The sequence below is a fragment of the Carcharodon carcharias genome, chromosome X (genome assembly GCF_017639515.1).
Source record: "Carcharodon carcharias isolate sCarCar2 chromosome X, sCarCar2.pri, whole genome shotgun sequence".
Lineage (NCBI taxonomy): Eukaryota > Metazoa > Chordata > Chondrichthyes > Lamniformes > Lamnidae > Carcharodon > Carcharodon carcharias.
The window spans coordinates 5,923,380-5,939,392 of record NC_054507.1 but is presented as its reverse complement, the minus strand read 5'-3'; the positions used below and the strand labels follow the sequence as shown (position 1 = coordinate 5,939,392).

General features: G+C 45.9%; 1 protein-coding gene across 1 annotated transcript in view; it reads right to left on the bottom strand.

Annotated features, from left to right (window-relative positions):
- LOC121273195 (vitamin D3 receptor B-like) overlaps window positions 1-16,013 on the bottom strand; it is a 242,994-nt gene that overhangs the window by 79,457 nt on the left and 147,524 nt on the right. The window lies entirely within an intron of this gene.

Sequence of the window (16,013 nt, the reverse complement as noted above, 5' to 3'; positions counted from 1 at the left end):
TTTTCTCCCTCAAACACACAGTAAAAAAAACTGGGCCGTTGCCTAGTGACAGTGATCAAGTGACACAGAAACACAGAGAAAGACAGGGAAGAGTTCAGTGTGTCAGAGTGAAGACAGGGATTTTTTCAGCTTTCTGTGAAAAGTAAAAACCCAGTGGGACAGTAGTTAACTGAATAGTTACTTATAGGACTCTAATGTGATCAGTTTAGCAGTGTTGCTACTGAAACAGTGAGCTTCAAGTGTGGTTATATCTGGGTGTCTCAGGGAGAGATACGAGGTGGGTGAGAAGCATCAAGTGAATGCACAAGAATTCACCAGAAGAAAACCATTTGCATGTGTGCCAGTCCCAAGCAAGGAGCGCTTGTGTCAAGCTAGTGGTAACTCTTCACTGGTTTGTGTGTCTGTAAAGATAATGCTGGGTAAAGGAATGTGGGGAATTTGAATAATCTTCTTGTGTTTGTATTGAAATCTTTCCAACCTTTTTGTCTGGTGTAATCTAGTTTAGTTTTCTTGTTTTAATAAATATTTTATTCTTTGTGTTAAAAATTCATCAGCACGCTCCTGTGAATTTGTTCAGTAACTTTCCTTCATGGTTTCTTAAAAAAAACAAAGTTAGGATCTATCAAGCCGGGTTTCATTCTGGGATCTGACTTGTCCAGTATTAACATCAGCTGAATTGTAACACTGTGCATAGTACTCCAAGTATGGTCTCATCAAAGCCCTATACAACTGTAGCAAGATTTCCTTATTTGTACTTAAATCCCCTTAAATGCCATTTGCCTTCCTAATTGCACCTGTGTGCTAACTTTCTGTGTTCCTCGTACTAGTACACCCAAGTCCCTCTGAGCGTCAATATTTACAAGTTTCATGCCTTTAAAAAAATCAGACTTTCTATTCTTCCTAGCAAAGCAAACAATCTCCCACATTATACTCCATGGGCATGACTTTCCCGTCAGCGAGTGGGGAGGCAGGGCTCGTTCACCGATGCGTAAAATGACGCGTAGGGCAGACATAGGGCAGAACTCCCGACATCACCCCACCCCATTTATATTTTCAGGTAGGTGGGGGTGCAGCCAAATCAGCTGTGCGCCTGCCGACCTGTCAATGGCCAATTGAGGCCATTGACAGAGTCATTTAATTAATTAATGGACATGCCCGTCCACCCTTAAGGTTGGCGGGCAGGCCAGGATCCCTGGTGGGAAATAGAAAAAGCATGAAACCTCATCCACAGGCGGAATGAGGTTTCATGTAGGCTTTTAAAAATGGATTGGGCACCCAGTATCCCAGCTAGGTGCCCGTCCATCAATGGTGAGCAGGGAGTTCCAGAGCAACCTCACGTTGGTGCACGAGCTGCCTGTCGTCTCTGCGGGCTCCTCTCAGGACGCTCCGGATGAGGGCAGCAGCTCCTCCACCCCTCTGCCAGTGACCGTGGCATCTGATGAGGCTGCGGCGACTGGGGAGATGCCAGCTGTGGAACTGGCTGCTCCCTCCCGGGCTCCACGGGCCAGAGGACACCTGCCAAGGTCATCAAGACTAACAAGACAGCAGACATGTCTCCAATGCTGGTGCCAGCGAGGGGGGAGCACCTAGACGTAGCACCTGCAAGCGAAAACTTAAAGCACCCTAAACACAACATGGCCTGATCATGGGTGAAATTTGTTTCCCCAACTTTTCTGTTCTTTTTTTAATGGTGTGATGTAAAACACCGGTCAATGTTAATTTCTGCAACATTTGTCAGCAGTAAATGAGATTTTTCTTTTGCAACTGGCCTCTGGATGCTTCATTTGCTCTGTAGGTGCAGGGTAAGCCTTGATGTTATGATGGACGTGTGACTTCTTAAACTTTATTGCACTGGCACATAGGGCTGAATCTTCCGGTCAGCGAGCTCAACATGTAAAATGACATGCTCTGGCATTGGCTACACACCTGCTGAAATGTTAAGGACCTATTAAGGCCATTAAGAAATTAATTAAATTGGTTAAGAACACTGCCCATCGAACATTAAGGTTGGCGGCAGGCGAAAAGCCCAAGTGGCCTTCACGTTTTTCAGAAAACTTCATCCACGGGCAGGATGAGGTTTCCTGAAGGTTTTATAGTATAAATAAATACATTTTCCCAACTTTACAAACATGTCCCAACTCATGTGACACGAGTGGATCTTTTTTGTTAGGCTCGCTGAAGGAGTGTTGGATCAAAGCCTCCCGGGTGTCCCTGCCTCCCTGGAGGTTGCCCATGTCAGCGTCTATCCCCTCAGTGTTCTCCTGACTGTGCTCGTCCTCAGACTCACTGCTGGACTCATCATGTGCAGCTGGAGCAACTGCATCTACATCATCTTCCTCCACTGTGTCCCCCCTTTCCAGCGCAAGATTGTGGAAAGCGCAGCATGCAACCACTATCACTGACACACGATCTGGGGGGGTATTGCAGTGCGGCCCCTGAACAGTCCAGGCATTGGAAGTGCATCTTGAGAAGACCGATGGTTCTCTCTACCACCGCCCTTGTGGAGGCATGTCTCCTATTGTACTGCTGCTTGGCCTCTGTTCTTGGGTGGTGGAGAGGCATCATGAGCCACCTTTTGAGCAGATAGCTCTTGTCACCCAGCAGCCATCCATCAAGCTGGGCTGGAGCAATGAAGAGCCCCGGCACCTGTGAGTGTTTCAGGATGTAGGCATCGTGGGAGCTGCCTGGGTACCTTGCACAGACTTGTAGAATCAACATCCTGTGGTCACACACTATCTGTACGTTCATTGAGTGGAATCCCTTCCTGTTGACAAAGGCACCGGGCTCACCCGCTGGTGCCTTGATGGCCACATGTGTACAGTCTTTTGCACCCTGGACATGGGGGGAGTCAGCAATGGCCGCGAAGCCTCTGGCTCACTCAGCCTGGCCAGCCTCGTCTGTATGGTAATGAATGAAAGTCAATGCATGCCTGAACAAAGTGTCACGAGTTTGACACAACTGTGGACAGCTGATCGCGAGACTCCACACACATGCCCCACTGATCCCTGGAAAGAGCCGGAGGCATAGCAGTTTAGGGCCACCATGACCTTCAGAGCCACTGGCAAGAGGTGCCTACCATGCAGTCGGAGCTGATCTCAGGCCGATCCTCTGACAGATGGAGGTCACTGTCTCCCTTGAGAGACGGACCCTCCTTCAGCATTGCACCTCAGTCATATTGAGGTAGCTGCATCGCTGCCTGTGAACCCTGGCAGCAGGATAGTGGCATCTTCTGCGGCCCCTTATGCCTTGGACTTCCCACTGGCCCTGCGCCCCTTGTGCCTGTGTCTCTCCTCCCACAGGTCCCTCCCCTGGAAGCTGCATTGGGACACCTGGTCTCCTCTCCCTTCTGCCCCTCTCTTCCTCCTCAGAGGAGGTGTCTCCAGCAGAGAGCACAATCCCCATTCCCAGGGTAAAGGAGGGCTGTCCCCACCGAGCCCGCCTGAGGGAAAAATCCTCCCCAAAATCTTTAAACATTTCTGCAACCTGCTCCTCAGAATTCTCATGGGTAACTCAATATAAGTTTGTCCAGGCTGTTTTCTTATGTTCCTAAATTTCTGCCTGTATGCCTCAGGAACCAACTTATTTGCACTCAAAATAGCCTTTTTTACTACATCATAGTTCACCGACAGGTACTCTGACAGTGAAGCATAAACCTCATATGCTCTACCCACCAACCTGGATTGCACCAACAATGTCCAGTTTTCCTGTGGTCATTTTATCTGTTTAGTTATCTTCTCAAATGAAATAAAGAACATTTCCACATCTCTTTCCTCAAACTTTGGAAGAGCTTGTGCAAATTTAAACATCTCCCATTGGGTTTTAGGTTAAAGGTTTTCTCATTATCAGAATTTTCATCAGCATCTGTCTCCTTCTTAAAATCCAGCTTTTTAAGCTGATATTCGCTGTCTCTTTCCATTCTCTCTTCCATTGCTAACTTTTCCCTCCGGAGATCAAGTTTTCACATTTCCATTTCTCTTTGAAATAATCTCTTTTTCCCTTTATTTTTCTGCTGCCTCTAGTTCAAGTTTGTTCATTTCCATTTTTTTCATTTTTGTTTGCCTCCAATTCAAGTTCTCAATTCCTTTGCTTGTTCAAATTCAAGCCTCTTCATTTCTAACTGAAGTCTCACCACCTGCAGCAGTAACTCATTAGTGTCAGGTATCACTTCCAACTTTAAATGCTGTGCTATACCTTCAACTATGTCTGCTTTCTTTGCCACTACAGGTAACCTCAACTGCAACTATTTCCTTTACACCTCTCGTTCTAAAACGTCACCCATGTTTACCTGCTTGGCATTTCAAACCTAGCTTCTCTTCTTACACCAAAGCCTTCAGACCAGCTGTCTTTAATTTATTAAGACACACACACCACTATTACTCTACTTTACAATAAATTCCAATAGCATTATATCTTCCTGACAAAGTGCATTGTTAAAACTTCCTTAAAAATAGATTCCAGCATTTTCCCAATGATTAATCTCAGGCTAATTGAGCTGTGGTTCCCTTTTTCCTCTCTCCCTCCCTTTTTGAATAGTGGAGTTACATTTACAAACTTCCAATCTGCTGGGACATCCAGAATCAAGGGAACTTTGGAAATCATAACCAGTGCATCCACTATCTCTGCAGCTACCTCTTTTAGACCCCTAGAACAGGGCTTCCCAAACTTTGGGTCGTGACCCCCAGGGGAGTCGCAGGATGAAATTTGGGGGTCACAACATCCAAAAGCATAATGGCGACTGTGGAGAGCAGACTCCATCCTGGAACTGGCTCTGAGGTCCCATGACGTGCTTTGCCTGCCTCACAACCTCAGTGGGAATCCTGATAGGAGCAACAGCAAGTGTTGGAGGGAAGACATGATGTAATTGGAGGGTTGGGCCAGGAAGTAGCCTCTGTGCACCTAAAATCTGCTAACTCCTCATTGGTATAGTAGTCAGTGCTTGTAATCTGCAGCTGAACAGTATGAGAGCAATTTGATACAAGTAAACCCCATTTTAAATTGACTTATTCAGTGTCGCTTTGTTTTCACGTCATGGACAGAGGGCCAGTTTAGGCACCTAGTGTCAGGGCTTTTGATTCCCTTTCCTTTTGGCACCATTTCGTGGAGTGTGCGTGACCCAATCTACGCCATTTTGGAGCTGCCTCTCCTCCTTCCTGAGACTCTCTGCCACTCTTCGCTTCACTGCCTGACCATCCCAGCTCTTCGCTTCCCTGCTCAACTGTCCCGATTGCCACATCCCTTCTATAATACAGTACCGAAGGCTATTGTATGCTGTTGTTTTGTTTTATTTTGACACTTTGATACAGTGGTGAAAGCTATTATGCAGTTTTGTTTTACTGTGACACTTTGGGCAGAATTTTACAGTCCCGCTGAAGTCAATAGACTTTTGAACGACTCACTGCATTTTACAGCCCCTGCCCCCCTCAATACAAAGCTGTAAAATTCCTTTGATACAGTAGGAAGTCTATTATGTGCTGCTGTTTTGTTTTACACTTCAATAATACAGTTCTGAAGGCTATTATCCTGCTGCTTTGTTTTGGTACCTCCTGTATCTACCCTATAAAATCCCCTCAGAATCTTATGTTTCAATAAGATCACTTCTCATTCTTCTAAACTTCAGTGGATATAGATGCAACTTGTTCAACCTTTCCTCATAGGATAAGCCTCTCATCCCAGGAGCGAGTTAAATAAACCTTCTCTGAACTGCTTCTAATGCAATTATATCTTTTTTCAGATAAGGAGACCAAAACTGTAAACAATATTCCAGATGTAGTCTCATCAAGGTCCTATACAGCTGTAACAAAACCTCCCTACTTTTATATTCCATTCCCCTTGCAGTAAACCCCAACATTCCCTTTCCCTTCCTAATCACTTGTTGTACCTGCAGACTAATTTTTTGTGATTCATGTACCAGGACACCCAGATCCCTCTGTACCACCAAGTTCTGCAAACTCTCTCCATATAAATAGTATACTAATTTTTCTATTCTTCCTGTGAAAATGGACAAGTTCAAATTTTCCTATATTATACTCCATCTGCCAAATTTTTGCCCACTCACTTAACCTGTCTATATGCATTTGCAGACTCTCCACCTCCTCTTGACAACTTACTTCCCTATCTCTCTTGGTGTCATCGGCAAATTTAGCAACCATATATTCGGTCCCTTCATCCAAATCATTGGTGTAGATTGTAAATAGTTGAGGCCCCAGCACTGATCCCTGTCTCACTCCACTAGTTACAGCTTGCCAACCTGAAAAGGACCCATTTATCCCTACTCTCTACTTCCTGTTAGCTAACTAATCCTTTATCCATGTTACACCATGTTATCTTATCTTGTGTGGTCACCTTTGATGTGGCACCTTATCAAATGCCTTCTGGAAATCCAAATACACCGCACCAACATGTTCCCCGCCTTTATCCAGCTTGCTTCTTACTTGAATAAATTAGTTAAGCAGGATTTCCCTTTCATAAAACCATGTTTACTCTGCCTGATTACATTGTGATTTTCTAAATATTCTGTTATAATCTCCTTAATAAAGGTTCTAGCAATTTCCCTTTGACAGATGGTAGGCTAACTGGCCTGTAATTTCCTTTTTGTCTCCCTCCTTTCTTGAATAGGTATTACATTAACTAGGAGGAGGCAGGTTCAGCCGAGTTCCCCGGCACTCGGAGGACTGCTGGGGAAGAGGTGTCTGTGAGGTCTGAGTCAGATGACGAACCTCTCGATTCGGCCTTCCAACTCGTTGTGTAGAGTCAGTAGAAAGCGGGGGGAAATCACACAGAGCTGTTGGAAGCCCTCAACAGAGTGGCACACGAGTCGGAGGAGTGCGTCTGCCTGCTCTTTGATGGATTAGTGCCCACACGTGCACGCGCTGAGGTCTCCATGGCGAGGATGGTGGATGCCTTGGAGACCCTGGTCCAGGAGAACAAGGAGATGCACACAGACTTGCACTCCATTGTGGTAGCCATGGGTGAGTTCCTGCAGTGGCAACGTGAGAGGGAAATGGGGCACCTCGATGTCCCTCTGGGTGCTCTTTCTCCTCAAGGAGTCAGGTCAGGGCCCTTAGGCATCCGAAGGGAGGAGGAGTGGCAGCTGGACACCCTGGGTTATTCACTCAGGAATCTCTGAGGCTGTCCTGCCCTCCAAGTCCCCTTTGCCTGTGACTCTCCCTCAACCTCATCCTCTGTCACCTCAGAGGGAGCAACTGGCCCACAGGAGGGCAGCCAAAGCAAGCCAGGGCCATCAAGGTCTCGCCTCTCCAGGGGACCCACACCGAAGTCATCAGAGGTAACAGGGCCAACAATTGCACAGGCTGTCTCCACCCCTGCTGCGGATGTCAGGGCAGCATCTAGAAGAAATGGTAGGCCTAGAAAAGTTGAGAAATTCTGATCACATTTGGTTGCACGGGTGAACACATTTTGTCACTTTATAATCTGAAAATATATTCACTTTCACTGAGTAGTGTGTAATGTCATCTTTCATTTACAGGCTTCGTGAGTCCTGCCGCTGCATGCCTGTGTCACTGTGCCCCACTACCCTCCCCACCGCCACCACACAGCCAGGCCACGAGTGATTCTGGAGGGAGAAGTGTGTGTGTGGCAGGGCCTTTCAGAGCCTCGTGTAAGCCTCTCCCACACACGTGGAGCCTTCCTCAATCACACTCACCTCACTGTCCTGAGCATTTTCAATGCTGCCTGCTGGGGTTCACTTTCAGTGTCCATCTGAGCTGACCTGCCTCTCTGCCCACCCACTGACCACACTCCCATGCAGCACCTGTTCCCATCCCACACGAGGCTCCGCTCACTTTCGGTTTTAGAAGCTTGGTACTGGCAAAGTTTGTCTTCAGCTCCCCTGCCCTTTCCCCTCCCCCAGTCACCCATGTCCTTTCCCCCATCACTATCGACCCCGTGGCATCACCTTCCACCTCCCCCACCATCACCTATCAACCAGAGCCCTTTTCTTTCCGGGATGTCCAGGTGAATGTGCACGTTCCCCAATTCTTGAGAATCCCACCTCATTCACATTGAATTCCCCGACCTCCTCCTTCCCACCCCCAGCGTCTGTGTCTGCTTCCGAGTCCCCATTAAACACCCTCACAGTTCTTTCTACCGTTAACATCGTATCCTCTCCCTCCGAACTCTTTCCCCCCTCCAAACTCCTTCCCTTACACCTTTGTACCCCATTACACCTACCTCCCCTGTTGCCGCATTCTCCCCTGTTATACCCTCCTCCCCTAGACACCTTCACCCCCTCCCAACCTCAGCCCTCAATATTTTGACTCCCCTCCTCTCAACCTCACTCCTTTGACACCTTTTTTATCCCCTCCCAATCAAACCTAGACCTTCCTCTCCTATCCCCTCCGGTACACCTTCCTTTCTAGTGACAGCTGGACCTTGCTCTCCACCCCCTTGCTGATCATCCATAGCAGCCCACTGCCAAGACCATGATGTGCCGAGGCAGACCCCAGACATCAACGGAGACCTCCCACCATCTGTGAGCTGTTTCATGGCAGAACCATGTCCATGAGAATCCACCCAGCCTGCGATGCACGTGTGCCTCCAGAGTTCAGTAGCTGTAGGGCCCCGGCATCTTCTGCTCTTCAGAGGTCTGCGATGTGAGCCAGGCCTTAAGGGTAAGAATTGACTTCTGGACATCACACTTGTCAAGGCCTCTTTTGGGCTGGCGTGTTTTCCTGCTGACGAGGGCAGCTATATTGACGCAGGGAGACGATTCCGGAGAGCAGGCAAGATGATAAGACAAAAACACATTGAAATTAAGTTCCCGACATCCAACGGCAGGAAAGGTGGTATGCCATTGACAGGTGAAGCGGACGATTGCAAACTGGTTTCACAATGGCGTGAAACCGATCTCTGGCCTTCTCATCATATTATCTGCTCACGCACACCATGATGCCCGGCGCCAACGTGGGTGGAAAATTCTGGTCTTAGTTACTTTTTCAGTTTAAATACTTGTAGAAACTCTTACTATCTGCTTTTATATTACTAGCTAGCTTCTTCTCATTCTTCATTCTCTCTCTATTAGTTTTTTAGTCATTCTTTGCTGGTTCTTAAAATCTGTCCAATGTTCTGACCTACTACTAACCTTCACAGATTTATGCAGTACTTCTTCCAATTTGATGCTATCCTTAACTTCCTTATTCAGCCACTGCAGATGCATCCTTCTCAAAGAGTTTTTCTTTCTCATTGGGATAAATCTTTGCTGAGAGTAAATATCTCCTTAAAAGTCTGCCACTGCATCTCTACTGTCTACCTTTTAAGCTAGTTTCTCAATTCACTTTAGCTAGATCTGCTTTCATACCCTTATTACTTCATTCAGGTTTAAAACACTAGTCTTAGGCCCACACTTCACCCCTTCAAACTGAACATAAAATTCTATCAGGTTCTGATTGCTATTGCCTAGAGGATCCTTTACTATGAGGTTATTGATTAATTCTGTCTCATTCTTCGTTACCAGGTCTGGATTAGCCTGGTTCCTGCTTGGCTCTAGAATGTACTGCTCTAAGAAACTGCTCCACATACACTCTATGAAATCATTTTCCAGGCTACTTTTGCCAAGCTGATTTTCCAAATTTACATGTAGATTGAAGCCCCCCATGATGATTGCGGTACCTTTCTTACACAGCCCATTTATTTCTTCCTGTATATTCTGTCCTACAGTGTAACTACTGTTAGGGGGCCAATAAACTACTCCCACAAATGATCTCTTACATTTCCTGTTTCTTATCTCTACCCAAACTGAGTCTAGATCTTGCTCTTTCAAGCTAAGTTAATCTCTCACTACTGAACTAATGACATCCTTAATTAATGGAGCTACCCCACCACATTTTCATAGCTTCCTATCTTTTCAAAATATCAAATGCCCTTCAATATTCAGGTCTCAGCCTTGGTCACCCTGAAACCATGTCTCTGTAATGGCTAATCAGGTCATACATATTTATTTCTATCTGTGCCAACAATTCTTCTGTCTTTTAATCATTTTTGCACTCTCTGGCCTTATCTGCTGGTGCACTCTTAAATTTGTACTCTCTGCCTCTTCCTGCCACGCTCTGGTTATCATTACCAAAATCACTACTCTGCTCTATTGCCTTGTTGTTCCCCTTTGATTTACTACATCTTCTCTCGCCTGCTCCTTCACCCCCCACCCCGACTATTTAGCTTAAAACTCCCTCTACCATCCTAGTTACACGACTCGCCAGAATACTGGTCCAAGCACGGTTCAGGTAAAGACCGTTCCAACAGCACAGCTCTCACTTTCCCCAGTACTGGTGCCAGTGCCCTATGAATTGAAACCCATTTCTCCCACACCAGTCCTTGAGACACACATTCATCTCTCTAATCTGATTTAACCTATGCCAATTTGCTCATGGCTCAGGTAATAAACCAGAGATCATTGCCTTTGAGGTTTTGCTTCTTAATTTAGTACCTAGCTGGTCATAATCCCTAAGCAGAATCTCTTTCCTAGTCCTATTTATATCGTTGGTACCCACATGGACCGTGACAACTGGATCCTCCCCTCCAACTACAAGTTCCTCTCCAACACTGAGCAGATGTCCTGGACCCTGGCACCAGGCACGCAACACAGATGTGCGTACTCTCACTCTCGGCTACAGAGAACTGTGTCTATCCCTCAGACTGTACTGCCCCTGACTACCACTACCTTCCTTTCAAATCCCCCGGCTTTCTGCACTCTAGTGCCATGGTCAGTTTGCTAATCCACCTTGCAGCTCTCGCTTTCATCCATACAGGCTGCAAGAACCTTGAATCTGTTGGACAATTGCAAAGGCTTCTACCTTCTGGGCCCCCATACCAGCCTCACTTACAGTCACACCCTCCTGTCCCTGACCAGTGACCAAATCAAAAGACAATATCCTAAGGGGTGTAACTGCCTTCTGGAACAAAGTGTCCAGGTAACTTTCCTCCTCTCCGATGCATTGCAGTCTCTGCAGCTCAGCCTCCAGCTCAATCTGTGCTGAAGCTCCTAAAGCCATAGATACGTACTGCAGAAATGTTTGCCCTGGTTCACACTGGCAACCAAGTGCTTCCACATTCTGCAGAAGCAACACACCACCTGCCCTGCTGTCTTACTAATAAAGTAATTAACACATTATATTCTTAATTAAGTTAGAATTAATAAACCCTACTAACAATAAGCTCTACTGATGATGGTAAACTTACTGATAAAACCTTAAAGTAACTAAACGACATGAATTTTCAAAGGAAAAGAAGCAAAATAATCACCAGCCATTGAGATAGCTGTTTCCCTGTGATGTCAGACTTTGATTGTTTTTCAGAACATGGTTGGTCCACAAACTTGACCCAGCCTCTTTGCAACTCTCACAAGTCTCTCTCATGCCTCCTTACCACTCTCACCAGTCTCTCTCGTGCCTCTTTACAACTCTCACCAGTCTCTTTATCTCGTGCCTCTTTACAACTCTCACCAGTCTCTTTCTCTCGTGCCTCCTTACCACTCTCACCAGTCTCTCTCGTGCCTCTTTACAACTCTCACCAGTCTCTTTCTCTCGTGCCTCTTTACAACTCTCACCAGTCTCTCTCTCGTGCCTCTGTACAACTCTCACCAGTCTCTCTCTCTCTCTTTCGTGCCTCTTTACAACTCTCACCAGTCTCTCTCTCTCTCTCGTGCCACTTTACAACTCTCACCAGTCTCTCTCTCTCTCGTGCCTCTTTACAACTCTTACCAGACTGTCTCTATCGTGCCTCTTTACAACTCTCACCAGTCTCTCTCTCTCTCTCGTGCCTCTTTACAACTCTCACGAGGCTCTCTCTCTCTCGTGCCTCTTTACAACTCTCACCAGTCTCTCTCTCTCGTGCCTCTTTACAGCTCTCACCAGTCTCTCTCTCTCTCATGCCTCTTTACAACTCTCACCAGACTCTCTCTCTCGTGCCTCTTTACAAGTCTCACCAGTCTCTCTCTCTCTCATACCTCGTTACAACTCTCACCAGACTCTCTCTCTCGTGCCTCTTTACAACTCTCACCAGTCTCTCTCTCTCTCTCGTGCCTCTTTACAACTCTCACGAGTCTCTCTCTCTTTCTTGTGCCTCTTTACAACTCTCACGAGTCTCTCTCTCTCTCTCTCGTGCCTCTTTACAACTCTCACGAGTCTCTCTCTCTCTCTCGTGCCTCTTTACAACTCTCACCAGACTCTCTCTCTCGTGCCTCTTTACAACTCTCACCAGTCTCTCTCTCTCTCGTCCCTCTTTACAACTCACCAGTCTCTCTCTCTCTCTCTCGTGCCACTTTACACCTCTCACCAGTCTCTCTCTCTCTCTCTCGTGCCTCTTTACAACTCTCACCAGTCTCTCTCTCTCTCGTGCCTCTTTCCAACTCTCACCAGACTCTCTCTCTCTCGTGCCTCTTTACAACTCTCACCAGTCTCTCTCTCTCTCTCTCTCGTGCCTCATTACAACTCTCACCAGTCTCTCTCTCTCTCGTGCCTCTTTACATCTCTCACCAGTCTCTATCTCTCTCTCGTGCCTCTTTACAACTCTCACCAGTCTCTCCCCTCTTGCGGCTCCTTTCAACTCAAGGAAAAGCTTACATTTGTATAGCACTTTTCATGATAACCGGATGTCTCAAACACTTTACAGCCAATTAAATGTTTTAAGTGTAGTCCTGTCGTATGGTGGAAACGTTGCAGACCATTTGCATTGCAACAAGTTCCCACAAATAATAATTTGATAATTACCAGATGATCTGTTTTTTGTGACGTTGATTGAGGGATAACTATTAGTTAGGACACTGGGATAACTCCACTGCTCTTCTTCAAAATAGTGCCATGGGATTTTTTACATCCATCTGAGCAGGCTTGCAAGGCCTCTGTTTAAGTCTAATTGGAAGAAAGACACCTCTGACAGTGCAACACTCCCTCAGTAGTGCAGTGGAGTTTCAGTCTAGATTTCTGTGTTCGAGTCCTGGATTGGGACTTTAACCTAGAACCTTGTGACTCAGAGGTGAGAGTGCAACACCTGAACCATGACTACACCTTGTTCCTGTTCTCCCTGCTTTTGCCTGTTTTCCCTGCTTATCCTCTCATCCTGTTTTCTCTATTGGGTTTTCAGTTTTGTGCTGATATCAGTTCAGCAAGTGTCACAGAGCATCACAATTTTCAGTAGTATGTCAGGCATTGTGTATGAAATATGACTAGCAAACGTTATCGAGATGTCACTTATTAAGACATTTAGATAAGGTTATTACTTCCGCCATTGAAGGTGGGTGGAAGTAAAGTTTTCACCCTTGTTTATTAGTCTGTTTGTAAATGATATATATCAAAAACTAATGGACGGATTTTAATGGAACTTGCTGCACAGGTACAGTATGTCCCAACAATTAGTTTTTGGTGAAGATGTGGATCCGAATCTGGATCTCAGGGCAAAGTGACATTTTTTTTTAAGAACGTTGTGGGTTGTTTTATTTTGAATGTTTTAGAGAGTTGTAGTGCAATTTGTCACAGCTGCCAAAATGTGAGCAGAATTTTCAGAGCAGGAATTTGGATGTGGATTGGCCTAAAGCCTCCTCAGTGAGATGGAAGATCTTAATAAAAATATTTCATTTTTCAGTTTTGTAGTTATATGGCATCAACCAGGCAGTTAAAATCCTCAAAGAGCTGCATAATTGCAAAACTATTGAATTTACACAGTGTGGTGCATGTATGTGCAATACTGAGTGCTGCTTCACTTGTTAACTTATTTTGGCTCATGTTACTGCGTGTTGGTGACAAAATTCCATTTGTTTAACAATTTGCATGCATATAGTGCCTTTAAAGTAGTGAAAGGTTATAAGGTGCTTCACAAGAGCATAATTAAACAAAATTTGACACCAAATCACATAATAAGATTTTGGGACAAGTGATCAAATGCTTTGCTAAAGAGGAAGTTATCAAGGAGGAAGGTGAGGTGGACAGATTTAGGGAAGAAGTTCCAGGGCTTAAATGTTCCAGAGTTTAATGGCAATTGAAGATATTTTAGTCCTGTTGTGATTTCCCCAAAACCAGACCAGTCAGTCATACTTCAAAACTTCTCTGTCATCCTTCCCTGGACTCGCTCCTCAAGCTCCACCTGTTGCTTTCAGGTACCTGTTCCTTAATTACATCATGAGGGTTCATCCTGGTTTAAGGCAAATATGGTTCTCCTTTGGTAGGAGTGTGGATGTTCATAATTTTGATGCCTTCCCATTCATTGTGTTTCTTGATTTGCTTTGTTGGCTTCTCTTGCTGATGATGGTGTTGTATTTTGCCCATTTTATACCACAGCTCCCATTTTCTCTTCCCTCAAAGCATTCTGCAATATTCCTTACCATCACAGAATGTTCCACATGATCCTTGGCATAATTACTATCTAAATGTTCACATCCTTACTGCTCATTGCTAAGGTTGAAGGCTTGACTGTTTGTTTGCTGTCTGTTCATAAGCTGTCTGTTTGTAGCCAGAGGCTGTCTGCATTAGTTATTCTTTACCATCTAATTTGTTTTTGTTAAACATTCACTTGTTATTGTACTTAAACAGGACCAATCATTTCAGTGAACACCACAGGGCTCAACATAATCCTAGAGACACAGGATCTGTTTAATTCCATCTGTTGTAACAGATCAGAAGAAGATCAAGGGACATCGAATGAAAGCTAATGTCGAACGTACATCATATCGTGGAGTGCTAATGATCTAACTTGCACAGCATGAATAACTCACGAGGGCAAAGTCCAAATGACTTATACAGATGTATGGAAGAAGCCTGCAGCAATCTGTCTCTGTCTCAGATATATTTATGACTTTTCTTCTGTCAACACTTGGGGCTGAATTTTCCCCACAGAGGCCGGAAACAGGGGTCGGGTTTGTTTTTGGGTCAGGATCCCACCTCGGGTGGGAAATTGATTAAAGGCATAATTTTCATGGGGGTTGGCTCTTAGTGCTAGGGAGACAGGATTCTTGGTCAGTTATGGGGCGGTGGGGGGGGGGAACAGAGTCGGCTCAGATGAAGTTTGGGACTGATTTAGAATCCCTGCAGCAACCATTACTGAGGCTGCTAGTTGTCCGAAGAGAGAAATCTGAAGTTTGTGCCAAAGCTTTCCACAGCACCAGAGGGAAGCGAGATGGCCTAGTACCTGGGGCAGGGTGACCCCTCACTCCATCAATGCCAATGTTGGAGGGTCGCGAGGGAGAGAATGGAAGTCCTCAACCGAAACTAAAAAGGCCTTGGTTCATATAGCTGCCGCCGTTATCGGAGGAAGTGAGACTAGAAGGACCTAAACCTAAAAGGTTCAACGATTTTAGATTCTGGCAAGGTGTGAATGCAATTCCCAACCTTCCAGGCAGGTCTCAGGGCCTGCACCCTCCAGCAGACACACCACTTGAGGAGTCTCAGGGTCCATGCTTGACATGGAAGGAATGTGTGTCCAGAGCACTTACTGACACCTCAGAATGGCTGACAGCCATAGTGATGTTGAGGACCTGTCACCACTGAGACATGCAGCTCCTAATGAATAGGGGAAGATAATGTTGATCAGAGGCCAACAATGCCTTATCTTGCCCTCTTTTGTCCTTGCAGGAGAGCACACAATGTACAGGAGAGGGCCAGATGGAAGGAGGGATATTCTTCTTCAAATGCATCACCCCAAATGGAACAGACAGCAATGGAGATAGACAGGAGTGGAAGAGGAGGTGAAACAGGGGCTCCTGGTGAACCTGGACACTTTGCCCTGTGTAATCCCCATGAAAGGGGTGCAGTGCACTCTATCCCATCTGATAGTTTGTCACCGAGTAACCCTGGGGAGTCTCACTGCACTGCAGCAGTGTCTACTCTCCTAGGCTAGCTCTGATCATCTCTTCCTGTGTCTCCCACAGGTGTTGTCCAATCTATGACAGCCTCTCCCTGTCCCTCCGCAGGCTCAGAACGGCAAGAAAGAGCTGAAGAAGCACCTTATGAGTGCACTGTTCACCAGGGCAGATGCATTCACCTCAGTGGATCCTTGTGCATGTGTAGATA